A 9,111-nucleotide genomic window follows, 5' to 3' on the forward strand; every position below is an offset into this window, starting at 1 on the left:
GGTGACCAGTGGGTTGCTATAGATTTGACTGTTTCTAGATTTATTAGAAATAACTTCTAGATTCTCTCATCATCTCATCTCATGAAAACAACATATTTTCATTAAAAAATAAGTTAAACATTGTAGGTTCTGTGTTTTGAAGTTTGTTTATTTCTAAGAAAATACCATTTGCTTCTAGATATTCTTTGGCTCCATGTAATTCTTTGATCCTTATAAGATAGAGATCGATGTGCAAACTGATATATAGATTGCAATCAATATTTATATATGTGCTTTGCTAAATCAAAATACATGAGAATACTTAAAATTTCCAGATTTAAATGATAACACATTTAGCCATGCCTGTATTTCCTGTAGCCCCTACTTCTGATTTTTAAAAAGTGTAAAATATACATATTGACAGACACTTTTATTGAAACACCCTGACTGATCTCGATCTCTCTAGGTATTGCCCTAAAGAACTGCATTTCTTTGTTATATAAAAAATGCAAAAAATTTTCCGGTGAATTTTATAATGCATGTTGTTCAGTGAAGTTTATAAGATGGTACAAACGGTAAGGACTTTTATTTAAATTACTCCCAAGGAAATATCGAGATAGGTTAGAAAATAGCCAAGGCGTAATAGGAAATGTGTTTACCTTAGAACATGGTGTATATATATATTTCCTTAGGGGTGGGAATAATAATCAGGAGTTATTTGCTCCATTGTACTATAGCCCTATATTGAAAAGGTTCATAACAGACTTCCACTAATTAGACAGTGGCTGAAAAGAACCCTGGTACAGAATTTTAAATCCATTTAACCAGTGTTGGTCAGAAAATCTCCACCAGCACCAAAACACGAAATCAAAATGTAAATAAAGATCAAAGGCTCTGCACAGCTGGCGATGGTGGCCATCAATTCACACCAGGCCTCACTGAGCAGTTAGCAAAATCGTGGTTAATGGCTGTGCTGAGTGTCAGTGTCACCCCGAAACCAGTGTACGGCTGGAGATCAGGGAAGGAAAATGGACGAGGGGTTATAAAGAAGGGAAGCTGAAACTGCCAGCAAATTCACCAGGACAACCTTGCCCCACAGAGAACAAAAATGGTTTTGGCTTTCAAACTTATTTTGCAGATTCGTTTTGCGGACAACCATTGTAAACTGTTTCTTGAATCAGTAAACATTTTATTCTCAAACAAGGCTACAGGGCATTATCAAGTAACCTTAAACAAGATCGGACGCACAGTACATCATCAAGCTCTCTCTTTAAATCAGGCGTGCAAATTCCAAGTCCCTTGCTAGGGCTCAAGACTGAATTATGTCTTGCTTATTTAAACGAGGTTGCTTTATCCACAGACTCTTCATTCATGGAATAATGTCAAGGAGCATGGTGATAAATATGAATTAAATTCTTCCAGAATGAGATTATTATACAGAGCAACAATGGGTGGATCCCACAGTTTGAGAAGTAGAACATTTTCCCCTTGCCTTTATAATGCTCTTTAAAGTCTGTCTATAATACATCTGGTGTTTGTTCTCCTAGACTGAAAATAACTAGTAGACCACCAGTAATTTAAATTGTACCCTGTTCCAAGGATATTTGACATGTGGTCCCTTTGGAAGAGCTAATGCAAAAAACTGGCTCTAACCCTGGAAATAAGGTTACTATAGACTCACAGAAGGTTGCAATTAAGTAATATCAAGAAGATTAACCTGCAAATTTCTCTCTCAAATACATACTAATCTCATTTGTAAACCATTTTATGCAGTTATAGAGAATGAAATAATAAGGGTTATAATGTTTAATTTTAAATTTGATTTCTTTTCTCTAAAAAGAAAAATAAGAAGGAAATGTCACATTAAGTTAATAGTTACCAGTTTGCCAAAGAACACACACGTGGTGAATTTATTTAATGTCTCAAGTTTTATAGATAGATATGAAAGAGAGAAGGAGAGATTCCTTCTGAAGACCACCATACCTGTTTTTACTTAAACAATTTTAAAAGAAAGACATAAACCTTGATCTTTGAAGGGCTTCTTCCATCATTCTCCATCATTTGGATTTCCCAGTCAGGTAGGGGTAGGGGGAAAGGATAGACTCATTAGACTACTGGAGCACAAAGGGTTGGAAATTCTGTAATTTACCCACTGCACTGCACCTCACAGATCAGCAAACTCAAACAGATCACTGCGGTGACTTGCCGTGTTGTGCACAGTTACTGGCAAAAGTGAGCTGGAAATCTGTTTTCCTGATTCAAAGTCCAGAACCCTTTTTTACAATACCATGGTGTCTCTCATAAAATATTCTGCATGTATCTCTGTAATTGATAAAATGTGGCCATACTTAACCAGAAGGTTAAAATGGAAGCATATAAAACTTGGTGACAAATTTAAATAAATTTCTGTATAAAAAAAATCTCCTATTTTAGAATATTTTTTTTAATGGAAATGGGCAAAGAGAGTGACTTTTCTAATTAGAGGAAATCATCCATTTACTTGAGTTTTTAAAAAATAAATACATAAAGAAATCTAACCATGAAACATTTAAGACTTACCAATAGTTTAAAGAATTACGTTAGTTTCACATTGACTATTTGGAACAAAGTGCTTAAACTAGAATAGGGAGGGAGGCACACGTTACTCCAGTAGCCTATGAATTAGGGAGTTGTCTATCCATGCATAAGAGGATGAGTAGAAATTCCTGGGAGATTTTCTTTTTTTACCTCGGTTCCTTAAGAGATCATGTTGTAGAACCACACACCAAGCTAAAAAAGGCAAAATAAAATACAATAATATAAAAAATTGAAACATAGAATATTAATGTATGTGACAATAAAATAGAAGATTTGTCTATAAAATAAAGACCAATATATAATTATCTTCCGAGTAAATAACTTATTGATCACTTTAGTCATTTATGTTTGCTCTGCAGCCCTGCTGCACCCTCTCCCCAAGGACCACCTTCTTTCCTGTGCTTTCCAGTGTTCTTTTGTCTTGGCTATCCCTCTTTGGAAAAGAGGATAATGCATTTTTTCCCCAATATAAATATTAAATACTGAAATACAACTCATAACATCATTAAAGCCTAAAACTATAAGTACTGTTGCACTGAAATCATTCTTGGTTCTTATAACATGTTCAAAATAAAGAAAATTGAAGAGTGGATTTGACATTAAAAATGTGAACAGTCCGGCTGAAATGTAGAACTTTAGCATGGGGAGGGAAATGAACATTTGAAGGACTTAAAGTATTATCACTAATAGTATAGTTAATAATCCCCATACATAAACCCATCAGTATCTACAAGTGATATTTTTGTAAAGGAAAATATTTCCTGTATACAAAATATTTCTTGTATAAAAAATATGTCTTGTATATGAAACTATATAAAGTGAAAATATCAGAAAATGTTATTTTCTGATCATGAAATTTTGACATACTATTGACAAAATTTTACTCATGGAGATCTGATCCTGAGAAGTATGATAAATCAGAAAAGATTGAAAAAATATGCAAAGACAAATGAATAAAAACAATATTTGGCAACTGCTTCATATATGATCAAGTTAATTTCCAAAAGTTGGTGTAGGAACTTTTGTTTTTGAGACAAATTCGCCTTAAAGGAAGTATATCAAATTTTACCTTCAAGGTCTGGAGAAAGGTTCTTCTAGAAGGTGAAGTTATAAAGTAGCTATGAAATCATAGAGATTAGCAGTGTGACTCACTGCTCCAATCTCTTAAACCACACTTTCCTCATCTGAAAAATATGGAAACCAATAAATGCCTTACAGAGTTGTGTTGAGTTTCATGAGTAGCATACGTAAAATGCCCGGTGCACAAGAGGAGGATAATAAATGATAGCTAGTGTTATTAATGTGATAGGAGGACATAGGCTCAGCAAAGCATGGGGGAAATTTCAGACAGAGGAAATGAATAGAAAACACCACAATTTTGTAGGGTTTGGCTCTATTAAACATCATCTTGGCAAGAACAAATCATTTGTACAATGTAGCATTTTTTTATGCAGGTGCAAATGCATGATTTATGTACTTATAAATAAATCTGGCTTTACACAAAGTTGACTATGTAAAATGGGACTTTTTTTCCTGGGGATTTGTGATCATGATATCTGTGTATAAATGAAAGCGGAATTGTTGAGAACTCATAACAATAGGAATTGTATGACAATATTAGGAAAGCTTGGGATATTTGAAAATGTATTCTATATATGAACTTTAATATTGTCTTCCCCAATTTCATAAAATAATACACTAGACTTCTAAATGGAATTAATGAAATTCCTATGTTAATTTTAGAATTGTTGACAATTTTTTTAAGACCTACCTTGACTTTCCTAGAGACAGAATAATTTTCTTGATTGTATTGCTACAGAATAATTTTGTTAAATTTACCTCTGAATATTTTTATTAGTCTCTAGTAGTCTCTTGGGTTTTCTCCATATGAAAATCATATAATTTGTAATTCAAAGTATTTTACCTCCTCTTTTAGTGTTTGTATCAGTTATTTCATTTTCTACTTTTATTGTCTTAGAGAAATGGAACAACCTCAAAAATGATTCCAAATATAGAGAGGTAAGAAAACAACAACAACAAAAAACAAACAACAAAAAAAAAAGAAAATGCATTTTTTTAAATGTTGTTATACCCAAACCCGTCATTATGTTTTACTTAAAAAGTTAATAGTGGTGTTTAATACAGTATAATCAGCATCAGTGTGCAAGAAATTATATTCTCCAGGTAACTAGATGAGTGAAAAGAAGTTTATAATTAAATTCATACACTGTGTTCTACCACAGAAAGATCTATATGGGATCATTAAACGGGGGGTAGGATTTTGGTTGTTCAGTTTCTATTGGGACCATAGACAAAACACTGCATTTTAGCTTTACTAACAATAAGTAAGCAGTGTGTTGCTGCTTTTCTCTTTTCTTTTCTTTTCTTTTCCCTTTTCTTTTCTCTTTTATCTTGTCTTGTCTTTTATAATTGTTTTTGTTTAGCCATGAATTTCTTCCTTCAGAAGCTAGTTTACTTATATGCTGGCTATTTAAGGCAGATAAAACTCCATCTTCTTTTTTTTTTTTTAAGATTTTATTTTATTTGATGGAGAGAGAGATATCACAAGTAGGCAGAGAGGCAGGCAGAGAGAGAGAGGGGAGGAAGCAGACTCCCTGCTGAGCAGAGAGCCCAATGCGGGGCTCAATCCCAGGACCTGGGATCATGACCTGAGCCGAAGGCAGAGGCTTTAACCCACTGAGCCACCCAGATGCCCCTCCATCTTCTCTAAATGAAGCATTCTTCCAGCTTCCAGATTGGCCTGCATACCTTCATCCTAAACATTTCATGGTACTACGGAGCTCAGTTTGAAACAATCTTTTCAGGAGTCTTTTAACAGAAAAATGTTTGGTCCAATAGTTCATTTACTACAAGTGTTAACGCTTTTCTTAAAAGTATTATCTCCCTTGGAGCACCTGGGTGGCACAGTTGGTTAAGCTCCCGACTCTTGGTTTTAGCTCAGGTTGTGAACTCAGGGTCATGAAGCTGAGCCCAGCGCAGAGCCTCATGTCAGGCTCTACTTGAGATTGTCTCCTTCTCCTCTGCCCCTCCTACTGGTGTTTGCTCTCTCTCGGACATGCATGATCTCTCCTTCTTTCTCTAAAATAAATAAATCTTTCAAAAGAAGAGTATATCTCCCTGTTTGATTATTCAAAGAATAATTACCCTTTCTCATTCGATAACATTTTGACATGAGTTACCCACAGTTCTGAAAAGATAGGGTGGTATGAAGTAAGTAACTTACTTACTTAGGTTTTAGGGCAACAAAATTTGATTTGGTTCCATTGCCTCCATTTACACCCAAGGTGACCTTGATCAAATCTGACTTCTGTGAGGCTCAGTGTTCTCAGATGTGTAATGTACACAATGATCTCTACTTACCTCAAAGTATTGTTGTGAACTTCCAGTAAGATAAATATTAAAAATTGCTTATAATATTTACAACATTCACGACCTATACTAAAACATCAGATTTCCACAGATTCAGGTTATAAATTTTTGTTCAATATGCAAATTGATTACTAAGTCACTTCTCTCTTTAAATCTTTGCAAATAACTACTTTGGAGGATAAAAAATACCAACTTATAGTTATCATTAATAAGGCAGAATTTTTCACTTACAATAACATATATATATATATACACACACACACATTTATACATTTTTAAAAAGATATATATATATGTATATATATATATATATACATATATATATATGAGAAAAGAGAGAGAGCAGAGGGAGAGGGACAAGCCCTGCTGAAGGCTGAGGCCAAACTGGGACTCAGTCTCAGGACCCTAAGATCCTGGCCTGAGTAGAAACCAAGAGTCAATGCTTACCATCAACCAACTAGTCACCCAGGTGCCCCTATACTTTAATTCTTAATAGAATTGCAATGTGTGAAACACATGGGAATCTTTGACTCTAAGGGAGGTAATTATTCAGATATGTCAAATCAATGTTATCGGTGTGGTCTGTTTCTTTTATTGACATTGATATGGCAATTAGATTTCACAGGAATCCAGTCACTTTTCATATACAAACTCAGAAATGCCAACAATGATATGGAAGCAGATAATCAACTTTTTGGCTTTCCCAAGGCCTACAATGAAGATAAAGCTAATTAGCACATTTGGGCCAAATTTAAGGACTGAAGGAGATCCCTGACTTGTCTTCAAATGTATTTAAGCTTCATGAGTTCTTTCTTGTTTTCCCTTTGTTCTTTTCTTTCTTTTGTCTTATTCTGAGACCGTGGAAATGATTATCGTTTCAAATCTATCCAAGGTAATTTATAAAGATGTATTCAGGTTTGCTTCCCTGTTCCAAGTAGGGAAAGTCTGCCACACAGTGTGGGAGCCTCACAGCGCCCTGTGCTCAGAAAATGTGTCTCTCTTGGTTTAATACTCGTATGTGGCTATCTTGAAATCTTTAATAAGTTTTGAACAGTGGGACCGAATTTTTTTTAACTGAGCTCCACAAATTATGTGGCTCTTCTTGTGCAAAATCCACTTTTGTTTCCCCTTGGGTCAATTTTATTCTTCTCATTGTTTACCCTGTTCTCTTATTTTGAAGTTGTTTCTTCTCTGCCTCTCTCTAGACATCTTCGGTTGCGTGCTAATTTTTTTAAGGGGAACCAATTGAAAATGGTTTTGGTATATGAGTGTTACAGGCAGGGCTTTGCCTAAGGAAACTTCCCCTCCCTGTGGTGACTTATAGCTTGTTCTTGGCATTCACTTTCTCCACAGAACAAATTTCTAGTTAAATTTAATACTGATACAGTTACCTTTCAAGTTAGGGTCACTCTAAAGTACAAATGAAAACAGACCCCTCCTTATCCTCCCCATCTAGGAGAAGACATCTATATAAAATATTTTCTCAGAAAAATTCATTTTCTATGATGATCCTCCTGTTATTTTATCATCAAACATCTAACAAATGATTTGTTTCCAGAATTAAGTAATATAAAATGTTAAGATTGATTTAGTGGGAGAGATGAGTTTTGAGTAGCTAAAGGAAAGCCACTTTATAAGTAAGGTGGTTCAGGCATAGAAAATACTTAAGGAAACTTCAAGATAAGATACTTCCGTGTTCATTGGATATGAGAAAATGTTACCCCTCTATATCCTGTGCCCACATATGTTGGTACCTCCACCTGCATCTCTTCAATAATAGTAAGTAGGTGAATTGAAGAGAGTTGGGATGTACAGAGATGCCTGGGGATGCTGAGAAAAATTAGTAAAATCGAGTCTCAATTTAATCTGTCTTGCTCTTGCCCATTTCCTATTCAAAGTGTTTATATGTTTTTAATTTTTTAATTATTTTTTTATTAATTTTTAAAATTTTTATAAACATATAATGTATTTTTATTCCCAGGGGTACAGGTCTCTGAATCACCAGGTTTACACATTTCACAGCATATTTTTAAATTGAAAGACTACCTTAAAAGTGTAGTCAGTAATTCCTTTCTCAAAAGGTACTCAAAATAATAGAAATTCTCTGTAACAGCTCAATCTATGCAACAGAGATACAATTTAAATTTGTAACAAAATAACACCATTTTGTATGTGTGATTATATATATATGTATGTCATGGACTTCATGGCATATAATGGCAAAATTTCCTGGTTTAATCTCTCAGTACACCTTCCCATAAATAAATTCACAAGTTAAAAAAAAATTAAAATGGGAGGTCTTACCATAGAACTATTGTCCCTTGGAAGGTTTTATGAGTTAATGAACTCTGCAAATTATTCATAGACTTGTGGGAAGCACATATGTACATGCAGGTGTATTTATGTACATATTTTTTTTTTCGTGAGAAGAGTAGAGAAAAAAGATTCAGAGTTATTATCAAATTCCCCCATGGTTCTGAACCTCAACAGAGTTAAAAAAATAAATAAATTAAAAACTAAGAATAGAGAGCAGTGACAGAAATTAGGATTAGTAGAGGGATATATTTCTTCAATTTCTTATCCTTGCAACTCTTAAATAATTTCATGATCATTGTCTTAGAGGAAAATATAAAAGATATTTAAGATTTAGTGCTATGTTGGGGCGCCTGGGTGGCTCAGTGGGTTAAAGCCTCTGCCTTCTGCTCAGGTCATGATCCCAGAGTCCTGGGATCGAGCCCCGCATCGGGCTCTCTGCTCAGCAGGGAGCCTGCTTTCTCCTCTCTCTCCCTCTGCCTGCCTCTGCCTACTTGTAATCTCTGTCTGTCAAATAAATAAATAAAATCTTAAAAAAATAAAAAAGATTTAGTGCTATGAAAGTTCAATAAATTGATAGGCTTCTCTTTTATTTAGCTTTAGTATACATGCTACTGAAGTGAACACTCGTTTATTTGGCTTTAATTACTGGTTAGAAATATACCATAGAAGTTGAACAGCCTGCTTGTTCTTTGTGAAGAGGAGCATTTTCAAAACTTACACCTTAAACTATTTTCATCTAGGGAATGGGACTAACTGGCAGCAGATTTGGGAATGACTGACAAAGAATTTTGTTTTTTAAGTTGGGAATATCTGAATTTTTATAAAATTATTGGCAACAGATTTTTTTAC

This window comes from Lutra lutra, chromosome 11 (assembly GCF_902655055.1).
Source record: "Lutra lutra chromosome 11, mLutLut1.2, whole genome shotgun sequence".
NCBI classification, from domain to species: Eukaryota; Metazoa; Chordata; class Mammalia; order Carnivora; family Mustelidae; genus Lutra; species Lutra lutra.